This window comes from Canis lupus, chromosome X, assembly GCF_003254725.2.
Source record: "Canis lupus dingo isolate Sandy chromosome X, ASM325472v2, whole genome shotgun sequence".
Lineage (NCBI taxonomy): Eukaryota > Metazoa > Chordata > Mammalia > Carnivora > Canidae > Canis > Canis lupus.
In genome coordinates this window covers 119,113,086-119,136,088 of record NC_064281.1, presented here as the reverse complement: position 1 = coordinate 119,136,088, position 23,003 = coordinate 119,113,086, and the positions used below count along the sequence as shown (strand labels likewise).

The window sequence follows — 23,003 nt, the reverse complement described above, 5'->3', positions numbered from 1 at the left end:
GGAAACAGGCAAATAGGTACGCAAAATGTGCATTCGGATTCCTGTTAGAGAAACAGAGTGACCAATTCCTACATCAAGGTCATTTGGCATGGCACGTGGAGTGGGCTTTCTAAGCAGCGGGGCCGCCATGGAGTGCCTAAGGGTCTGCCGTGGAACTGTGTTCAGAAGGACACAGGAGAATAATCTGATAATGCCTGGCCAACATTGCTGTGTAGCCTCCTGCATTCAGAGAGAGGGTAGAGGTACCTCGAGTGCAGAGCCTGCAATCCCAAGACTTGAGTTTGGGCAAGGGGGCTTCTGCTGCCAGTTCCCCATATGTGTGTGTGTGTGTGTGTGTGTGTGTGTGAGAGAGAGAGAGAGAGAGAGAGAGAGAGAGAGAGACCTGGGCAAGTTAGTTCCCCCTGGCTCCATCCTCTCATCTATAAAATAGAAAGAGTGTCACCATCCTACCCTTCCTTGGGGCTTTCAGGCGTCCCAGCCACGCAGATGGCTGGAGAAGGCCCTGGGAAATCGTGGGATGCTCCTAAGACATCACAGCCCTTCGGGAAGAGGCTGCAGACTTGAACCAGGCAGGGCAGCACACCAAGTGGAAGCCACCTCCTTGGAAGCCAGGCTGCCTTGGGGAATAGCGGCCACATTCCCCCCACCGATCCTGGGGCTGATGGTTGGGTCCCATCCACCAGAAACTGGCAGAGGCCCGGGATAGGACCAATGCCAAGGGGCACTTGTGCCTTGCTGCTGTGGCCGGGTCCCAAGGCAGCAAAGAGGGGACAAGCACGGACTCCTTTGAGTGCCACTCAGAGGACAAACAGGGCTTGGCACTCCTGATCCTATTTATATCCATGTGGATCTCCCTGGAACCACCCCACGGCACATTGGGAAGAGAAAGTTTGGACAACTGAGATGATCACTTGCCAGTGCCTGGGATCACAGCCAGAATGGCTGCCACCCACCCAAGGACCTTCCAGTCTGCACTGTCACTCGTTGGGACAGGGCAGAAGGAGTCAGTCGGCTGGGGGCCGAGTTCCACCTGGAGTGCACTCAAGGCAAACCTGGGGAGGCCGGGGATGGCCCAACTGAGTGGCCCTCAGCTTCATAGAAGAAGCAGCCCCCAGTTACAGGAGTCTTCACTAGAAGGTCTCTAAAGTGCCAACATCTGCCGTCTTCCCTGAACCAAGAGGTCCGCAAACAAGCCTGGGTCAGAGAGGCGAGCTGACTCAGTTGCCCAGAGACCCACACTTGGTGTGGCAGGCTGGCCTCCGCAAAGATCGGTGTCCTGGTCTCTGGAAACCACGAATACTATACAGCAAAGGGGACCCTGTGGATATGACGAAGGATCCCGAGAAGGAGAGATCCCCCTGGACTCTCTGGGTGGGCCCTAAATGCCATCACAAGCATCCTCATGGGGAGGGGCAGAGAGGACAGGGAAAGAGCCTGTGATGCCAAAAGCGGAGACAGCGGGGACGCACATCCATGAAGCCACAAAGGGCGAGGAGACTGATTCTCTCCTGATGGGCTTCAGAGGCAAGCAGCCCAGCTGACACCTGGACTTTAGCCAAGTGGGACCAACTGTGGCCTTCCACCCTCCAGGACTGTCCGCGAGTAAATCTGCCTTGTGGGAAGCCACCAGGCGGGTGGTAATTTGTTACAGCAGCCGAGGGAAACCGATAGGGCTGCCTAGTGGCAAAGCTGGCAGAGGCCAGGGCTCCCCCCACAGATGGAGGCAGAGCCTCCCCAAGGCCTGCGTGGGTCAGGGGCGAAGGATGGTGGGACTTCAGGGGGAGACGATGGTGGTTCAGGAGCAGGAAGCTGCTGGAAGCCACCAGCTGGAAGTCCCTTGCTTGAGGCTCTGCGTGTGACTTGCCGATCCTTCAAGGAAGGGACTAGAAGCCTGGAGGCCGTGGCATGTCCTTTGGCCCGAGGGTTTGGGAGAGTCAGGCCCTTGCTGACCCAGACAGGACCAGTGACTTCTGGACTCCGGCACTGCCTTCTTCCCTGAACCCTGCCTGGGTGTCCCCACCAACCCAAGGCAGCTTCCGTCTGACTCCGGGCCCTGTGGCACTGAGGTGAGCACGGTCCAGGAGGGCAGCTAGGGACAGTGTTCTCACTCTGGTGGCCGTGGAAATGAGCCACTGCCCTTGGAGAGAGGAGACCTTTGGCAACTCTTGGAGGCTCTTCCTTCCTCTGTGGCCTAACAGAGGCACATCGGCAGATCGGGCTGGGAGGGAAGAGTCTTCCCTTCCACACTCTTCCCTAACTCACTCTTCCCTCCCTCCCTGAGGTCCTTCCCAGGAGCCACAGTAAGTGGCACGGGAAAGTGTCATGGGAGACACCCGGGTGGCACTTGGCGATGTGAAAATTAAAATCACCAGGAACTGACAGCATTCCTTCTCCACTCTCACCTCCCGGTCTCCCCTCCTCTTAGCTTCTTTCTCTGTTCTTGTTTTTCCTCCTTGGCCTTTTTTTCCTGGCCCATTTTTTAGCCCTCACATTCCTAGCTCCGACAACCCCCTGGTTGACACCTGGATTTCAGAACTTGCCAGAACAACTTTGACAGGTGTCTGCATCTTTAGAGTGTCTACGAACTGCTCAGTCTCAGCAATGGTGAGGGGGAGCAGGGACAAAGAAAGCACTGCTACCACCGCCACCCCCAGTAACCCCAGCATCTTTACTTTGTGAGTCCCAGAACCTGGGCAAGTTTGAAAAATCCATTTTTTTAGAGAGAGAGAGAGAGAGCGCACATGCACAAGCAGGGGGGTGTGGGCAGCGGTGGAAGGAGAGTCCTAAGCAGCGTCCTAAGCAGCCTCCATGTGCTGCGTGGAGCCCCCAGCGCGGGGCTCAGTCCCACGAACCTGACATCCTGACCTGAGCGGAAATCAAGAGCTGGAAGCTTCACCGACTGAGCCACCCAGGCGCCCCCCAAAATTAACTCTTATTCGAAAATTCTATTTCTATTGGGCACTTCCAAGTCATTCTCTTAAGCCCCTACTACATTCTGATCTCCAGTCCATTCAAGCTCTGTGACACTCAAGCTTTGCATGTTGGGAATCTACTGCTTCCTGAATTTTACCCCGCAGGGCAAGGAGCTTTCTTCACAGAGCAGTGACTGGACTGGAAACATCTCGGAGCCCGCCAAGCTGATCGGTGAACCACCTCACCCACTGAGCTTTCAGACCGTCTTTTAGATTTCAGACCATCTGAGTGCTTAGATGGCGCGCAGGTAACTTTTAAGATGCCCTTTCTAGGAGGACACTGGCCACCACCCTCCCTCCATGTCTCCAGCGTCTGTAAACATCACAATTTCGAAACGACTTTCCAGATGCATTTCATGTTTCCCCGTCACTGTTAGTCTAGGCATGACCCAGGGCAATGTCCTTCTCCCACTTAGTAGGCCAAGGACATCCCCAGGGCCACCCCGCCAGCTCAGGGGTGGAGTTTCTGAAATGGAGAAGCTGCAAGTGCCCTCGTTCTACAGAGGTGGACACTAAGGCTTCAAAGAGGGAACATGCCCTGCCACTTGCAGGTGGCTCAGGGGCACAGAAATTCAGGTGTCCCATGCCCCACTCCTGCAGCCCCCCAGCCCCCTCCCTGCTCAGCCCCCTCCCCCCCACGCTTGGCCACTCTGTTCATCTGCAAAGCCAGGTGCCAGCCCAGGGAGGAACCACACTGTTTTGGAGAAACTGCCAGGGCCTGGCAAAGAAGGGGTGTGTGCATGCTGGCCAGTATGCTGGCCAGGGGGCTGGCGGGGCCCAGGCCGTGGGGCACATCTTGGACCCGGTAGGCTGGTCAGAAGTCATACAGAGGCGCGGGGTGGACACCACAGAGTGCGGAGCCAGCGGCCCAGTTGTGGGCAGAAACCCGGTACAGCAAATGGAATCTTCAAGCCCCCTGGGGCTCCGTCTACAGCAGCCCCTGGAGAACTCCTTTTCTGGAGCAAAGGGTCTCCTTGTAATGCAAATCACCAGCCCTTAATTGGTCTGCTTTGTAACTTGTGTGCCTTCAATTGCTTAAGGGGACCAGGTCCCTTTACCACTAATAGTACGTTTTTATGTTGTTTCCCACAAAGCTAGAAGGTGCCAACTTCAACTCGGACCTCGCTGCTGCTGCTGCTGCTGCTGCTGCTGCCACCGCTGCCTCCAGACCGGGAGGAGACCCGCTCGAGCCCCTGGGCAGACCCAGTCCCCGCCCGCCACCTCCCCTCCCCTGCCCAGGGCAGGTTTGTGCGGAGCACTTAATGGGGAAGCGGGGAGTGCAGGTGGCACTCGGTACCACCTGGAGCCGGCTCCGAGAGAGTGCCCGCATCCTCTGAGGCCTGCGAGGAATACCAATTGCATGGTTACCGGGCCCCCTCAGGAGCCCACAAGAGGAAATTAAAAGGCATACACACGCCTGGAATAAAGGGCCCTCTTCTTGCAGCTAATCACCGAAATTGGTCACTGGGTTGTCCCCTCCCCCCTCTGGTGAAAGACATGGTCTTTCTCATGTTCTGTTCCATCACTACTTCTCAGAAATGAGTTGAGGGGGCCAAGCTTCGCATGGGCTCCCCTCCCAGTGCCTTCCACCTCCAGCCCTCCCAGCAGGAGGGGCGGTGGTTAGCCCCATCCTAGGCCTGAGACAGATCAGTCCTGGCCCCTTGGCCACACAGGTGGGAGGAATGGCCCCGCATTTCAATGAATGCCTCCTGCAGGGCCCTTTGCAGGTCGCAAAACACCTCCACATCCCGCTCTGTGCCGCTTCGTACTGGCTCAGGCACACCTTGGCCCGCAGATCTCAGTAAAGTGGCCTGAAGTGACAGGGTAGTACTCCTCCGGGGTCTTTCGTCCTGGGGTCAGGGTGGGGACCCTCTGTGCTTTGGGGCCTGCTGCCTCTGGCTGGCATGTGCCTCTGGCCCCAATAGGACAATGAAAGAGTCCCCAAGGAGGAGTCTGGGCAGCCCCAAAGGCAGGAGCAGGAGCCCAAGACACCAGTGGCTCCCTGGAGGGGCCTTTCCTTCAGGGCCCCAGCAACACGCACTGGTACATGGCAGATGCCCTCTCAACACCTGCTGAAAACAGGGGAAGAGTCTCCCTCTCACCTGACTTCCAGGGCCGCTTTCCCGATGACTACTCGAGAGTCGAACAAGCTGTGGTCTTGCTTCCTGGCGTGGCTGTGGGCACTTGGCTCTGAGTGTCCTGTGGGGGACATGGCCTGTGACCTTGGGGTTGACAGGGAATCCTAATAGTCATACTATGGTGTGTAGAACGGTGGCCTCCAAAAGATACGCCTGCCTGGAACCTGTGAACATGAACTTATTTGAAAAAGGGTCTGTGTAGATGCAATGAAGTGAAGGATCTCCAGATGAGATGGTCTGGATTATCCAGGAGGCCCCTAAACCCAATGACAGGCGTTATAAGAGAGGGAAAGAAGGAGATTTAAAGCACACAGGGAAGAAGGGGCTGGAAAGCTGGGGGCAGAGATTGGGGGATGCAGCCACAAGCTAAGGGCCTTTGGGGGCCACCAGAAACCAAGAGGTGATGGGAGATTCTTCCTCGGAGCCTTCAGAGGGAGCAGGGCCCTGCAGACACCTTGATTTCTACTCCGGCCTCCAGAACTGGGAGAGAATCCATCCATGCATCCATCCACTCACTCATCCATCCATACATTTCTGCATAAATGAATACATTTCTGTTGTTTTGAGCCTCCAAGTTTGGGGTCATTTGTTAGGGCAGCCACAGGAAGCCAGTGTACGCTCCTCGGAGAGGCAGAGGGAAAGAGGAGGGAGAAGAAAGAACCGACCAGAAACCACCACCAGTCCCTAAGCTAACACTTCGGAGCATCAGCCGAGGGCAGATGGGACCCTTCCCTTGGCCCCGGGGTGCAGGGCCGGGGACCCTGGCGGGGGGGGGGGGGGGGGGCCCAGGCTATGGGACTGCACAGCCGCCTTAGGCCTGGAAGATCAGAGTGGCTCGGGGGCACTTGCTGGGCTGCTGATGGATTCAGGAAAGTGAAGAGGAATTTCCAACCCCAGAGGTGGCCCCGCGGAGATGTCCCCTGGCCAGCCCAGCCCAGCAACTCTGAGCCTCCGGGCTCCTCCCCAAACCCTGTGGAGCTGGATCCCAGGAAAGCAGGCGCCTCAGCACCCACTCCATGCACTGGTGGATCCGGCCCTGCAGTTATCTTACCTGGCACCTTTTTTTCCCTCTCTCCTGGGGTACATGTCTCAGCAATTGCCCGGAAACCTGGGCACTCCCAGATCTCTTTTCTCCCCACAGCCGGTCAACCACCAATCTTGTCAGCTCTCTGGCTAAATATTGTTCTTGCCCTGCTTGCTTCCCTGCCATGTGTCAGCTGCTCCAGCGGTCCAGGCCTCGGACCCCTCCCGGGGGTGGAGGATGAAACTGTTCCTGGCCCCGAGTCACCCCTGTGCACGTGAGCATGTCTCCTGTCATGACTCCCATGGGACGGAAAAGCCAAGCATGGCTAGGATGCAGAGTGGCATCACGCAGCTTGCGACCGGTTATGATAGCAGTTGGGAGGTGGAGGTGGGAGAGGGCGACAGTGTCTCCTGTGACTGGTAGATGAGGCCCTGGGCTAGTGGAGAGGCTGGTGGCACCTCAGGGCCCCGACCTTTGTGGGTGGGGGGTGCACCCCCAAGGGAATTTTCAGAGCCCGTGCCTTCTCACGCATAAATGCTGTGGCACTCGCCACTATCTGTGGCCACTTGGAATGTAGTTTTGCTGTCGCTTTATTTCTTCCTGAAAAACTCCAATCAGATTATTTGCATCTTAGCCGTCACAGCATCTTAAAATCCGGGACACAGACACACAATATTTTGGTGGTTCAGAGACTTGACTTTGGCTTTCTGTGCCGCGGGGGATGGGCTCTGCGATGTTCGTGTCTGTTCTGACCATTAGAACAGCCGATTATCTAAGCTTGCCATAGCCAAATACACCCACAGTTATTCTTCCAAAAAAAAAAAAATCCTTCTTATTGAAATCCTTGCAGGAAAAATGACTTTCTATTGCAACTGCAGAATTCTCTAGCCCCTAGCTCTTCACTGTGCTTCTATAATATCATGCTTGAGAGTGGGAAATTGGTAGCAGCTCTGCAGTCACATCAGAGCACAGTACGGGGGGGGGGGGCCCACATTATAGCCCCGGCCTCCTTTTATCATTATTATTTGCATGCCTCTTGCCTCACAAGACCAAGCTGTGAGTTTCTATTCTCGCCTCCCCCCTCGCACCCTGGATCCCTAGCCTGTAGTGTGCCTGGCACCCATAAAGGTTTTTGTATTGAGGGAGGGAATGAACGAGTTCATTGGGCACTGATGCTTAGAGCAGGGTAACGAGCAAGTAGAGGGCAGAGCCACGATGTGACCCCAGGGCTGATGTCGGAGTTCATGCTCTGTCCCCTCCCCACACTGTGGTGACAGTGAGATGGAGCCCTTGAGCTGATGCTCCCATGGGAGCAGGTGTGCAGAGGCTGGTGACAGGACCAGCAAGTCCCTGAGTGGGCGGGACACAAGGGGGCGGCTGATGACAGCTCCCTGAGGAGCTGTTCATCAGGAGAAGGAGGGCCTGTCAGGGGGGTTCTGGGCACAGAGTCTGGGGGTGCTGTTGAGTCAGGGTTTGGGTATGATGTCTAGCCAGGGCCTTGGAGTGGAGCTTACGTTCCAGCAGCCAGAGGAGCAGAGAGGAAGAGGATGGCTTTAGCTGAAACAAGGAGAAAGCAGGAGGGGAGCTTGGGGGAACTTCTGCACAGCCTTGGGCAGTCCGAGCAGTATCTACACTCGTCTCAGGTGTCAACAGATAGAACCCTAAGTCCCCGTGCCAAGACCACTTTGCCAAGACAAGGTGGGGGGTGCCTGAGAGATTCTGGACTGGGGGCATCCTGCAGAAAAGGGGCAGCAGGCGAGGCCAGGGCAGGAGTCAAGAGCTTTGGACTCCATCTGCTGTGCTTGATGACTCCGGACCCCTTCTATCCTACCTGGTTTTCCTACCTCTTCCCCTCCCTTGGAATTGGCTTACTTTCTTGCCGACTAAACAATGGAAGAAGCAACAAGATGCACCCATCCCCTTCAATTTTTTTCTGCAAAAATCCATTGCATATCTGACTGGGTGCGAGGTGTCAGGGACTGGAAGGCAAGGTCAGCCCCATCCCCCAGGGGTAGAGACTCCTAGTCAGGAGAACTGGCCACCCTGATATGGATCCTTGGACCCTTGGACCCTCAGGAAGGGACTAGGGCAGAGGGAATCCTTCTCAGCTCTGCAGGGCTAGGAAGGCTTCTAGAAAGTGCTGGGTTTGAGCTGAACCTGGACAGGTGGAACGAAAGCAAACAGGTGTGGAAAATATTTCAGGTGAGGAAGAAGTGAGCAGAGGTCTGGGGACAGAGGAGGCCGGGGTATGCTGGGGAAGAAGGGGACAGGTATGGTATGGATGTGCGTGAGGACGGGTGGGGGAGTGGGGAGAGGACAGCTAGAGAGGTAGGCTAGGTCCACCTGATGCTGAGGGCCAGACCGAGCAGCTCAGGAGTATCTCATGGGCACTAGGGAGCCATCAAAGGCTTATAAGGGCAAGAGGCAAGCTGGCCTTTGGGAAAACACCTGTGGTGGCTGAACGGAGGAATATATATATCCTTCATGAGACTCTTCTCTTCTCTTTTCTCTCTCTTTTGCTTTTCTTTATTTACTGACTTGACCAGGGAGGCTTTGTGGTTGGGAGAGAGAAATAAGCAACTCAGAGGAAATGCAGACTCCAATATCCACCACACTGGAATTCGTGTGTCCCATGTGGCAGGAGGACCTGCTCAAGCGTGACAGCAGTAGCAGCCAGCTCTGGGGAGCACTGGCCTCCAAGATGCTGTGTGCTCCCAAGACCCCTATGTTCATACTGTTGCGAATTGAGTGGTGGCACCCAAAAGATATATCCACCTGGAACCTGTGAGTGTGACCCGAAAAAGGTCTTTGCAGATGTAATCAAGGTAAGGACTTCAAGTTGAGCTCATCCTGGATTATCTGAGTGGGTCCTAAATCCAATGACAAGTGTCCTAAGAAGAGGAGCAATGCAGAGAAGAAGGAGATGGCCTGTGAAGATGGGGGGGAGGGGGGTTTCTGGGGAGCAGAGGCTGGAGGGACACAGCCATGAACCAAGGCACCACCAGAAGCTTGAGAACGACGTGCAGAAGGATCCTCTCCTTAGCACCTTCGCAGGGAGCACGAACCTGCTGCCACCCGGATTCCAGCCCAGGGGTACTTTCTCAAAGATTGCGTATGGTTCTCATCTGCCTCCCCCGGTAGACTGTGCACTCACCGAGGGCAGGGGCCATGTCTCTCTTGTGGCTTGGGGCCTAGCATTGGACACAGCCTGGGCACATCCTGGGCACTCAGGAAACGTTGGCCGGGCAAATGAACGGGGGCATTACGGCCGCGCGGTCACAGGGCCACGAGCACACGGAACACTGTCTGGCCAGGGCTGGACCCGCCTTGCATCTTTAGACGACGCCTGGCCCTTCTGTGTTCCTTGAGCGACAGATAATAAAAGCGTCGCTAGCTGTTACGTGGAGTCTGCAAAACGTTTTAATACTGGAGTTGAGGGAGGAATGGCAGACAAGGAAACGAGTCCCCGCCCTGGGATTCTTCCTTTCTACCCCAGCCTTTTCCAAGGCCACACTGGAAGACTCCCTTCAAGGCCAGCGCGGCTTCTAAGCCACCTGGCTCCTGACCAGCCACGCGTGGTCCAAGGCAGAGCACCGGGCCGGCAGCAGTGACCCTGGCCGCCCCTCAGGAAATGTCCAAGGAGTCGCCAGTCCCTTGTGGCCGCTTCCTCAGCCTCAGCGCCCCAGTGACGAGGCTGGTGTAGCATCTGTTGGCTGCGAAGAGCCTGGGCACACAGCTGCTCCCGGGAGGCAGGCACCTTTGCACGCTGCTTGGCCATTGCTCCTTTGCAGGTAACTGGTTCCAGGAGGGATTCTGGAGACAGGCTTTCGAGGGCTGCTCTGAGCCTTACAGGGCCCCTGGGGCCAGCATGCAGGCTAAAGAGAAATGGTTTAGACAACTTGCTTTCAATAATCTGGCAAGTGACTCTCCTTTCTTTATTCATTAGGGATGTTTGCACCTAAATAGCCTCTTTGTTTCCTGGGGATTTGGGTCCCCAGCCAAAGCAGGCATGGGGAAGTGACAGGGCCAGGGCTCAGAAGGGAGGGGAGATGCTTCTGCAAAGCCCCAAGATGCGCGGGGCTGGGCCCCAGAGCCTTCCTCTTCCGCCAGCGCCCTCTCTTACTTCCAAGGCACCTCCAAGAGCCTTAAGCTCTAGGCTGAGGTCCCAGAGGAGTTTCCTCGGGCCACCGAGGCCCAAAAGCAAGGATATGGAGTCGGGTGCTCTTAGATCACCTCCTGGCTTCTTGTCTGGCCAGCAGAGGGGCCTCAGAGATAGCCTGTCTGGACTCAGCAGCCTGCCAAGGAGGCCGGGATGCTCGGAAGAAAGGCAGCTCCCAGGGCAGGTGCACAAGGTTCCGCGGGGGAGAAGGCGGGCCTCGGGCTTGCGGGAGCTGGTTCTGCTCCGCCCCGTGGCTTTTATGGCCTGTGGCCTGTGGCCTCTGACCCCCTCGCCTGGCCCCTGGGTCCTCACCCAACTTGTTGGGGCCCAAAGGACCTCTCTTCAGGCAAACACTCTGTGAAACGAAGGCCAAAAGAAAAAAAGTGCCTCTCCTGGGCGTCGTGTTAAGGGAACCCTCGTGGAACCTCACGTCTTTGGGGCCAGTAAAACTCCCTGACCGGACCTCTGCAGGGAATTTAGTTCATTTTCTTATTTCAGCCTAACTCTCTCACCACGGATTTGCCAACTTGTCTGATGAGACCACAAAAGAAAAAAAAAGGGAGAAAACCTGCTCTACAGATTAGCTACATTTTCATTCAGTTTGTTTTATGAGCATGAAAGGTTGCAACATAAAGTATCTCGATTACCTGTATTAATGAGATGTTTTGGGTGGAAAGAAACACACCAGCAAATAAGCCACAGAGTATAATATAAAACTCAGCAGGCTTTGGTTTTCTGCCACCAAGCTATTCAAAAAAATAATAATAATTAAAACGCAAACAGTAAACTGATTCTATGCATAAATTAGAGCTATCACAGGCAAATGTTTGCTTTTAGATTATGATGTATGTAGATTTTGCCTTAAACTCTGGGCTCCACGTGTTAATTGAGCTACTCAGGCGCGGTGGCTGGGCCCGGGTGGGGGCTTCCTCCCTTCCAGCGCCAGTGTACGCCCCGGGGTGGGCAGGACTCAGGGTGCCAGGAATGCAAGGTGCTTGGCAAACGAGACCATCAGAGCTGTCAGACCCCCCAGAAAACCACTCCCTGGGCCAGGAATTGAAATGCACATCGCTGGGTGCCATGAGCCAGACAAAAAGACCTCGTGGGAGGGGGCTGCCGGGTTTCAGGAGCTTCTCTCCTGTTAAGTTCTGAGATGCCCACGAACTAGTCTTGCTCTAGGAAGAACTCAGTTATGTCTACACACTCCTTAAACTGTCTCCCGTTAGCAAGCCGCACAGACAGCAGCCAGTGCTCCCCAAACAACAAGTGGGTCACAGCAGATTGTTACAGTGCTTATGGATAAGCATCCCAAAACATCACCATTATAGCAGACCAAACACCGGGGCGTCTGAGACCCAAACAGCTCTGGGTGGAAAAGTCTTCGTATTATGCATTTTCTCAGCCTGCTTCAAAATCGAGGGTCTGAGGTGTGGCAGGGGCCCTGAGCCTGGGCTGTGCTGGAGGCAGGATTCTGACCCCTCAGTGGCCTCAGTGCCATCTGTCAGCCCCTCTGGGGAGGCAGTGGTAGGAGCAGGGCAGATTCAGCTGGCCCAGGGCACTTGGCACCTGCTCAGAGGCGGGGCACGGGGCTGGCCGCAGACACTTGCAGGGATGGGGCGAGGGGAGAGGGGGCTTCGAGGCCTGGGAATGCCACCTTCTTACACGGAAGGAAGGAACCCTGGCCTTGACTTTGGCTCCAGCTTATTCTACCCTTTGCTTATATCGATTGTCACTGTGACTGGCCAACCCCCTCCACCCCACCCCCCGCCAGCTGAGGGGGTGGGGGAGTGGTGCCACCCAGAGCCCCCAGCAGCTCCTCTCAGGGCACTCCACTCAGGGCCCCACTGTCCACAGCCTCCCACCCTGGCAGTCTTGGAGAGGTCTGTAACTACTGATTATTTCTTACTTTCAAGGCTGGAAATATACCAACTCTTTGTATCCAGAGATTCATGGCTGTCCCTGGAGGGTTAAAATATAAATAGCAGTTTCCAAGCACACTAATAAATAGATGAAGCTGGTCAAACAATTTCTCAGATGGCCTCCCAGGCCCTCAGCAGACCCTCTGCCTGCCTCCATGGTTAATGTGCTCACCAGTTTCTCTGGGCACGCTCCCATTTTGCCGAGGCCAGAGAGAGCCCGGTGAAGTGGGCTAAAAATAATATGAACAAGAGGCAGAAAACAAGCAAAGGACACTGCCCAGGAACCGACCCTCAGCCCCAGGAGCCCATGCTGGGTGGGCTAGAGGAGCTCTGAACTAGCACTGCCCTGGGTGGGGAGAGGATGAGCTGGGGATGACACTCTATCAGCCCCACAGTGGGAGGGAGCGCTCTGTCCCGGGAGTGGTGACAGGCCTGGAGGGGTGGCTCAGGGGGACTGGCATGCCTGGAGCCTGGAGCCCTGAGCCTGCCGGTCCCTCAGAGCCCGGGGGAGGGATAGGCAGGGCCCTTCAGGTCAGCCAGGTCCCCTGGCCAAGCCGCTGACAGGTGGGGAGACCAGGCCCCCAGGGGGCAGGGGCTGTGGCCAAGGCGACAGGCAAGTCGGGGCCAGCCCGGGTCCCTGTGTCCTTGGCCAGGGCTCTCTACAGGGTCTCCCCAGGCACCTGTGGTCCTAGAGTACCCAGAAGCCCCATCCGAGACCCCCAGGAGCAACCGTCCAAGGCTGGGGCCGCTGGGAGATTCTCTCATCAGGGACTCGGTTGGCCTGGTCTGCTGACCCGGGGCACCTGCTGAAGATGGCATGTGTCGAGCACATGGCCCTCCAGAGTGCAGGACACGTCTCCGAAGTAGCTACCCCCGTCCTGAGTTGGCCCTGGTGCTGGCTGAGGGGGCTTCTTCTAGTGGGTGCCCAGGAAAGCCGGGGTGCCCTCCCACCTCCCTTCTTTCCCTGCCCCTTGCCTCCCTCCCCCTTGCCCCTTTCCCTCCCAGGCTGTCGGGGGGGGGGTTTAGGGACAGGGCTTCAGCCCCCGGGCCCCATCCTTACCGAGCCCTCCCCTGGGCCTCCTCGGACGGCCAGCTGGTGCCACGGGGCAGAGGGCCGGCCCTGGAGAGTGAGACCTCCACAGGACAAGCCTGGGGATGAAGGCCCGGGGAAGGGGTGGGGGGCAGGGAGAGGCCAGCCCGGCACGGGGCCCCGGCCCTGGGTCCCACTTAGGGCAGGTAGCGAGGCCCCGCAGGACCCCAGCCCCAGGCCAGCGCGGGGGCCTGAAGGCCCAGACGGGGGCTGCGGGGCTCCACAGGGGTTTGCTTGAACCCCAAACCCCCTGAGGGACCTGGTGGCCGAGGCAACCAAGGAGGAGGTGGAGGGTGGGTGAGGGGTCTTCGCCCCTGGGCTCCCAGCAGGGCTCCCCACCCGCCTGTCCCTCAGCCCAGAGTTGCATGTCCAACAGTCTGCTGGACATGTCCACCTGGATATTCCTTAAACTTCTCCAACAGCCTATGACCAAACTTGAGCTTCCACACCTTTCCTCATACACATGCATGCACACACACACACACACAGATACGACTGAGGAAATGCCTGAAGGGAGTTCCTCGGTCTCTGGAGCCTTCCTAATTCCTCCCCTGGCCCGTCCTCCAGAACAACATATGGGCTCCTCGATCTTTGGTTCCATGGATAGATCTTACCCTGTTCCTTTGGGCCGGCCACACCTCTGCTTCCCACCTAGCAATGGTGCCACAGGTAGCAGGTGCCAAGGCTGAACTCCTCTCAGGGCTTGGCCTCCTCCATCCCCCATCCACGCACTCACCTCATATCCCCCTGTACTGATGGGAAGCCTTTACTTTCAACCTTAAACACATTGAGTGGCTTTGTTGGGCCTCCCCAGGATGGGTGTCCACCTTGGACCATGCAGTGCTCACACTTTTTAGGTACCGAACTTGAGTTAGACCACGGAAGTAAGCAACTAGAGCTTGTGTGAGGTGTGTACTGATTTTGTTTCTCATGACTAGTTCTGGAGATTTCCCAGTAAGCAGTTGTTTTACTGGTTGCAGCCCTTCTCTCTAAGCTGGTTTCTTTGTGCAGGCATAGCTTCCATGTCAGGAGTGACACATGTGCCTCTCACAGGCCCCAGCTGCACTGGCCCAGAGGGGACAGCCCAGCTGAGCCTTCTGGAATAGGGGCTTCCCTCTAAGCTGCCTGTGGGATCGACTTCCATGAGAACGGAGATGTCTTTATGACAACAGTGACCCTGTGTTCCACTGGACTACGGCTCTACCTTTCCTGTCTGATTTCTTGGAAGCTAGGTTTGGAAGGATCTGGATCTTTGATTTCCTCATGGCCTATGGGACCCATCCTCTTCATGATGTATAAAGAAATGATCAGAAACCAAACTGCAGCCCCTTGCCTGTGAAAAGGCTGCTGCTGTGCATTCCTAAAAGAGTTGCTGACATCTAGAAGCAAACAAGTCTGCTGAGAGACAATTAGGCTGATGCAGGCTCTCTGGATTTCCATTCCATTTCTTCTAACTGCCCCAGTGCCAGCTGAACTGCCAGCTCTGGGAGGTGAAATTGAGCCCTAGGATTTCCCCAGATATCTGGAATGAAGTTTTCCCTTCTTTAATTAGAGTCCCAGAATGTCAAGCCTGCAGGGGCCCTTGGGGATCAGCTGGCCTGTCCCCATCACGGGCCTGACAGCCAGACTGGGAGGCCCAGCTTGGGGCCCACCCCTGCCTCCTCGCCTGCCAGGGCCCTTCCTATTATGGCTTCTGCTACTAGTTGTTTCTTCTGTGTTGGTCTTTGCTTGCACACACAGTAGGTGCTCGGTAGGTACTTGGGAGAGGGAATCAGAGCTCTTCTGCGGTCTCCCAGGCTGCAAGTCTTGGGCCCACTGGGCATGCAGCTTCTTCAGTAAGTGGATATCAACTTTCTTTCTCTAGACCCCAACACATGCAGGAGAGCACCCGGCACGTCCTCCTGCTGCTTCGGCCCCAGCCGTATTTGGCACCATTCTCCTGGTGTGCCACATTCCTTTCTCTGTGTAGGACCACTCTGTTCCCTGAGTATGGCAGGCCATTTCCAGCTCCTGGGCCATCGCTCCTGCTAACCCCTCAGGCCAAGGTGCCTGTCAGTTCTGCTTGTCTGCCAAGACCCTTTTCATTTTTCATGGCCCATCTCCGGGATTCCCTTTTCTGTGAAGCATTTCCAAAGAGACCTCCATCACATTTCTCCCTCCTTCCCCCACAATATACTCATTCATTCAACATAAATCTTAATGGGCACCCACCGAGTGGCAGGCAGTGGGCTATAGCAGTGAACAAGGCCAATAAAGGTCTCTTCTCTCATGGAGCTGACGCTCTAGTGGCCAAGAGAGGCAATAAAAGAAAGAAGAACATGAGGTAGATTTGTAGAGGTGGAATTAACTTCTCCTGCACACCCTGGCTCTTCTGACCTCCACATTGCCCTTATTTTCTTCTGCCCTGTGTTGTGGTTACTTTGTTTATTCTTCTGTCTCTCATTAGGAATCAGCTCTTTGACAGTAGTGGCCAAGGCCTGGTATGTTCTGCAGCCCTCTTGGCATCAGGCATACAGCAAGCACTCAAGAAACACTTGTGAAATGAGCAAGTAAATGAATGCGTGAGCAAGTGAATGGATGAGAGTATGTGTGTGTGTGTGTGTGTGTGTGAGTAAACGGATGAGTGAACAAGTAGATGAGTGAATGGATGAGTGAGTGAGAGGATGAATGAGTGAATGTGTGAATGAATAGATGAGTGAGTGACTGGATGAATGAATGAATGAATGAATGGGTAAGTGAGTGGAGGAGTGAATGAGTGAATATGAATGAGTGAGAGGATGAATGAATGAGTGAATGTGTGAGTGAATATTAGTGAGTGATCAGATGAATGAATCAGTGAGTGAATGAATGGATAACTGTGTAGATGAGTGAGTGAGGGGATGAGTAAATATGTGTGTGGACGAATGGATGAGTGAGGGGACGAGTGAATGAATGACAGGGAGGGGTATCTAGGCTCAGGACACTTGCAGCTTTAGCTTTTCTGAAACAAGGCTTCTACCCTTGCAAGCTAGGTGGCTTGAGCGTAGGATTCCCAAGGCCCCGGAGAAGAGAATACCTCTCAGGCCAGGGAAGAAAGGAGAAATTCAGGATAACAACTTCGTGTCCCGTGCCACGGTTTGGCTTCATTGGGCTGGGGACTCTGGCTGGCTTTCAGGGGAAGACATTTCCAGGGGCTTAGCCTTACTGATCCGGCCCCTCACACCAAAGACTTGCTCCCCCGGCACCTCTGATTTCACCACAAGTATCAGCAGTATTTAGGATGAGAGGCTTTTACATTGTCATATAGAAAAAGAAAAAGTAAACACCAATTCCTCCCATAACCCAATTCTTTGTTAAATATATGCTGGAATTAGTTGGTTCTTATATTGCCAAATCCCTTTTAATTACTTGCCAACGCTTTTCATATCATTGTTAACCAAGTGGCTTTTATCTTAAATCTTAATTTTATTTGATGTTTAAGGGATTAAGGGAATGGTTTTATGACCTAAAATGTGAATGGTCTCTTTCTAAAAATCTAATCGGTGGTGTAATTGAGTTGCAAACAGTATTTTAGTCTTCTTACAGTATATATAATCTGCTGTGGGACTTTATTTTCTCAAGAGACTTGATTTATCTGCTCTTTATACACATCCAGTCTCTGTAAATATGCTTTTGGCTTTTCAGTAACACTATGAGACCTGAAAGCATTGGCACATATCAGCAGGGGTAGGAGATGGCAAGGAAGGTTGCCATGCATTTAAACAGACTAGGCCAACAGAAAAAAAGAACATTTCAGGCATTTACCAAGTATTCAATATACCTTTTATTTTTTTAAAGATATTTTTTAATTTTTGACATTTTTAATTTAAATTCAATTTAATTAACAGGTAGTGTATTATTAGTTTCAGAGGTAGTTTAGTGATTCATCAGTTGCAGATAACACCCAGTGCTCATCACATCCCGTGCCTTCCTTAGTGCCCATCACTCAGTTACCCAGTTAGAGGTGGAATTAACTCCCACCCACCTCCCACCCACCTCCCCTCCAGCCACCCTCAGTTTGTTCCCTAGAGTTAAGAGTCTCTTATGGTTTGCCTCCCTCCTTGTAGGTAATCTCTACCCCCAACGTGGGACTGGAACTCAGAACCCCGAGATCTAGAGTCACAGGCTCTACCGACTGAGCCAGCCCAAGTGCCCCTCAATATTAGATATGTTTTGTAGTGTTCCATGAATTAGCCTAGGGCTAACTGAGTGGTTGTTGTCGTTGTTTAAATTAGTTTCTCCTTCGAACTAGGGGTGGTGGAAGGGGAGGAAGGCGGGGGGTGGGGGTGACTGGGTGACGGGCACTGAGGGGGGCACTTGACGGGGTGAGCACTGGGTGTTATTCTGTATGTTGGCAAATTGAACACCAATAAAAAATAAATTTATTATTAAAAAATTAGTTTCTCCTTTAGTTTTGGTCACTATTTTTATTGTTACTCTTCTTTTAACCTGGGTGACCTTTGCCATCGGGAATGCAGTTGCTTACTTATCAAATGGTGTTTTAGGATGTCCTTATGTTCCAACTGAGTTCAGAATGCAAAGTGACTCGACCACCCAAGGGGGCCTGAATATGACTCAAAGTCTCCCTTCAACCTCCAAAGCCCAAAGCCACGAGTGACTGTGGTGAATTTGTCAGTGCTCAACAGTCTGGCTCATGAGGTCTGTGCACAGTCAGGACCACTAGGGCTCTCTGGAAAACCAACTGAACTTTCAGGAGTGAAGAGCAGAAAACAACCCCCCACCCCCCGACTACCTTATGGGCCTCTTTCACAAACCAGAATCAGCTCTCAGTTTCTAGGCTAGAAAGCTTAGCATCATCTTCTCAATGCCTCTTGAACACATCCTTCCCTTTCTGTTTCCACTCCTCCATCTAGGCCCCTGTGATCTCAGTCTTGAACATTCCAATAACCCCCGTGTTCTTTTCTCAGTCTCATGCCCCCATGCTGAGACCTGACTTGACTCTCCATCCTCCTAAGAATCTCTTCTGCTCCCTGACATGCTAAGGAACCCTTTGCCTCCTGTGCCAACTCCAGGCTTTTCCAATTGATTTTCTAGATCCTTACTAACGTGGCTACGCCCAACCTTTAGTCTTCGAATCCCTAATGAACGCAGCCTGGGTCCGTTGAGAAACATCTGTATTCTGTGGTTTTGGTACATAGACTGGTGGGATAGAAGAGTGAGCCAGAAGGCAGCCCCATGCACAGATAAAGTCTGATTTATGACAGAAGAGACAGTGCACAGGAGTGGGGAGGGAATCGTCTTCATGGTCAATTGTACAGAGACAACTGGGTGTCCATATGGATAAAAAATGAAATAGGGCCCCTACTTCCCATCACACACAAAAATCAAGACCAGGTGGATTGAGGACTTAAATGTGAAAGGCAAACCTGTAAAGCTTCCAGAAAATCATAAAGGAGAACATCTTCATGACCTAAGGGTAAGGAAAGATTTCTTAAACATGGTGTGAGAAACACGAAGCATAAGGGAATGGTGGACAAGCTAGACTACATGAAAATGAGAGGAGAAAAGTGAGAGTCATAGAAACAGAAATGGAGAGCACAAAAGTGGTTCCCAGGGGCTGGGGGTGGGGGAAAATGAAGAGAGGTTGGTAAAAGGGTACAAACTTCCAGTTTTAAGATGAATAAGGTCTGAGAATCTCATGTAAAACACGGTGACAGTAGTTGATAACACTGGATGGTATAACTGAATTTTGCCAGGTGAGGAGAAATCCAGTGTTTACATCCCCCCCCCAAAAAAAATAGGTCAATATGTAAGGTGATGCATGTGTTACTTAACTCAGTTGTGGGAATCCTTTGACAACGTCTAAGTATGTCACATCAACACACTGTACACTTCAAATACATTACAACTTTATTTGTTAACTATACCTCAATAAAATTGGGAGGAAAAAGTATCCCCATTAGACTGGCCGTTCCATGGGCAGTGGAGCCAAGTGGAACTCTGGGTGCTAGCTTAGGGCACATCTCAGGGCAAAGACACCCAGGGGAATCATAGTTGATGAAATTAGGAAGACTCTCTCAAGAAGTGCTTCCCTTCATCTGCTTGACAGGAGAGATCTGTTGACCCCAGAGCCACTGTGTCATCCAAAGCACAAGAGTTGTATCTGAAGGGGCAGCCATTCAAAGCTCAGGTTGGGGTGTGTGTAGTTCCCAAGACTTGGACACTACCTCTGGGAGCCCTGCCAGGAATATAGGTTGGCACTGACTGGCCACAGGGCAGTTGCCCCCCACAATTCTGGTTACCTACCACTTTGGGCCTCCTGTGGGCATTTTTTGCTGGCCTTCATCTTTGTCGTCAACACCATTTACCACTCAATCCACTCTCCTTTTAGGGTGTTGTCTTCTAGCTTATTTTACTTTAAATTTTTTTCTACCTTTTAATTTTTTCTCCTTTTATTTTATTTATTTATTTTAAACTCTATGCAGGGCTTGAACTCATGACCCCAAGATCAAGAGTTGCATGCTCTACCAACTGAGCTAGCCAGGAACACCTCTGCCTTTATATTTTTAACTTGTTTTGACAAAGGGTAGGAAATGTTAGCATGAAGGAAGCAACTTTGAAGGGACTTTCTTGTCCAGGGAGGCAGGAGGCCCTTGGTGGAATGTCCATTTTGATGTCAGAGCACCCCTTGACCACTAAGTCATTCTGCTGGTCTGTATTTTGAGCTGCATACATTGGACAATTGTCTGCTAGTAGCCCAAGGAAATTGCTAGATGGTGCTAACACCTAATGACTACAGTCATCTAGCAAGGGTTTTATTAGGGGGCACATTAATGACATCTGGCCACAGCAATGAGGGGAAAGCAGTGAGTTAGAAGGCCAGCTCCAAAGGGGCTTCCTAGGCTTGCCCCTCACCTGAAACCTTGGGAGAGTGACCCCTGATAGGGTTATAGGAATCCTTGGACAGAAACCAGGCCCCAGGAACACCCTTCACTATGCAGTCATGACCTGTTCAGGCAAGGATTCCCCCAAGAACTCCCACCTCTTCTGAGGCCATGTAAGAAGCTGTCTGCAGCTGGTATTCTTCAGATAGTGGTAACAAGCACCTTAGGAGTCACTGTAAGTGCCTTACCTCCAACACACACACACACACACACACACACACACACACACACACACACACAAGTGCTCCATGCAGTAGGAGCTGGCTGAGGAGAGGACCGCCTCCTACAGTCCCCCAGTTTCCTTACTCCATATGTCTGTCCAATTGCAACCTAGAAGGCTGACTTACTTACCTGGTATCCCACATGACCACACATCATGATCAGAAAGTAGAGAATGGAGACTTGAACTCAGATCCTATCTTTCGCGTAAGTGAGTGCCGCTGGCCTGTGCAACTACAGACATTCTGTTCTGGAACATATCTTGCTGTAATTTGAACTGAGGCCAAGTTTTAAAGAGATGAGCATGACAGCCGGTGGCAATGTGGAATGGGATGCAGAGGGCACAAGAGATGGGCTGTGCTAATAAGTATTGTTTCAGTAACATTGGTTTGTTATGGAAAGAAAGTTGCCATCATTTCTCTAGGAGACACTGTTTTAAGAAGGCCATTTTGTGAACTGCCTCACTCCCCTGTTGATGATCTCTTGTGAGGCCTCACTACCAGGGTCTGCAAGACACTCTTCTTATCAGGACAACCTTTATCTTCTGTAGCACAATATATGGAATGCTCATATTTGACCAATTAGTGGATACCACTCAACATAGTGTGCATCATTCTGGCAGGTTTTTCCCTTTCTAAATGAAGTTGTCAGAAGGTTATAAGAACAGCCAGGCCCATGGTTGGGGCATAAAGACTTAGAACTTTTATGTTCCCATCTGGAAAAGGATGAACAGTGTTGAGTGGGGGGATGTCCCTCCTGAGAACCTGGGATGAATTTCCATTCCAGTGGAGGGAAGGATGTGAGGAGGAAATCAGGACCACTTTCCTTGTGAGTGAGGGGCAGAGAGACATTCTTTCTATGGAGGGCTGAGATCAGGAAAGGGGATGAGTGGGTAGATTAACTCACAAAGCCCAAGACAGTTACCAAGAGGCTTAAAGTATTCAGAAATAGTCCCCAGATATGCAGAGGCAGAACATGGAGGCATTCCACAGGCCTGAGGCCTAGTGGGGTCACCAGGTGGTAGAAATAGGGTGGAGGAGTTAGCTGGCTGAGACTGTGAATCCCAGGAGCAAAGAGTTTGTCCAGAGCAGCATGAATTACAGCTCAGTAGAGAGACCTGTGGCCTCTGGGCCCAATGTACCTTGCATCTCGGAGCCAAGAGAACAAAATGTGCCCAAGATAGAGAGTCAGGGTTGTTCCACCTTTCCTGCTAGAACGCAAGTCTGCTGTGACATGAGGAGGTGTGAGCAGTTTGAGCAGCATCAGGATCAAACCCTTGGCATGGCCTCTGGCCGGGTACCAGTGTGGTTTCTCTACAGGACTCCCTGGGCAGCAGATATCAACAAATGGGAATGAATTCTGGAGAAAAAGAAGGTGGTGATAAGTAGACGTTTGTGAACACTTTAACAAAAGCTCTTTTGGGAATTTCCAGAAATACTCAAGGGTTGTATTAGTGAATTTAGGATACTGTAACAAATTTGCACAGACTAGGTGGCTTAAATAATAAATATTTCTCATAGTTCTAGAGATGGGAAATCCAAGATCAAGGTGTTGGCAGATTTGCTTCCTGTTGAGGGCCCTTTTCTTAGCTCGCAGATAGCTACCATCTTGCTGCGTCCTTACATGGTGAAGAGAGGGAAAAGGTTCTGGTCCCTCCCACTTCCTTTAAGGGTACTAGTTACATCACACAGCTCTACCCCCATGACCTCGTCTAAATCTAATTACTTCCCAACGGAGGCACCTCCAAATATCCTCATACTGGGAGGTAGGGCTTAAACATATGATTTTGGGGGACACAAATATTCAGTCCCTCACAGGGAGTGAGGCAGAAACCTAAGTGAACACATAGGAGCAAGAACTGTGTGTCTGGCTTATTAACATTCTTGGGACCCTGTATCTATAGGCAGATGAGGCCCTGAACCCACAGATTACAAGGTGATGTGAAGTCCCTGAGGGGGGAAACATTAAGAGTGCAAGGCTGTCATTGCCCCCCCCCCCCACATCAGGCCCTGGAACAAACACACAGCCAGTCTCAGGATGTTGGAGTTTCCTAGATTTCTAGCTCCTGCTGTTTCTTGCACTACATAGTTAAAAACAATGGCTTTGTTTCATGCCAGTCAAATGGAACCAGTGCTTCAGTGCCCAGAACCCCTTCCTGGTACAGGTCTTGGTCAGTGGGGACCACATGTGAATCGAATGACTTTTGGAAAACATAAGTGAAGTAGAAGCCAGTGCTGTGGCAGCTTGCACACAGAGTCCTGATCCGGTGGTTCCTCTTGTTGACAGGGGTGGGTCCTAATCCCATAGCTGTCTCAGCTCCTTCCAGCCTCCCTCCTATAGCAGGGTCAAGTGTGTGGCAGCTCTAGGTGAGGGGCACCAGTTTCCTTTGCCGGTCGCCCATGGTACCCAGGCTGGATGTGGTCAGAGAGATAGAAGTACCTGTTTGCTCTTGTTTTTGCCCTTGCCCCATTTTCCCTCCTGATTTTGGCCTGGGTGACTCCAAACTCAATACCTGATGCTTAGAGCCCTCCACCAGCCCCCCTCCTGGGCAGCAGATCC

At 52.7% G+C, this 23,003-nt stretch overlaps 1 long non-coding RNA gene across 4 annotated transcripts in view; it reads right to left on the bottom strand.

Moving 5' to 3' along the window:
* The window catches only part of LOC112668440 (uncharacterized), a 269,115-nt gene that overhangs the window by 20,088 nt on the left and 226,024 nt on the right, over window positions 1-23,003 (bottom strand). For 2 of the 4 annotated variants that reach the window (XR_004812948.1, XR_003141685.1), the window contains one exon: window positions 5,075-5,171. The exons of 1 other annotated variant lie outside the window; for it this stretch is intronic. This is a non-coding gene — a long non-coding RNA (uncharacterized LOC112668440). Of the gene's footprint in view, window positions 1-5,074; window positions 5,275-23,003 lie in introns of all 4 variants that reach the window. One more of the 4 variants, XR_007409289.1, reaches the window with a different exon arrangement.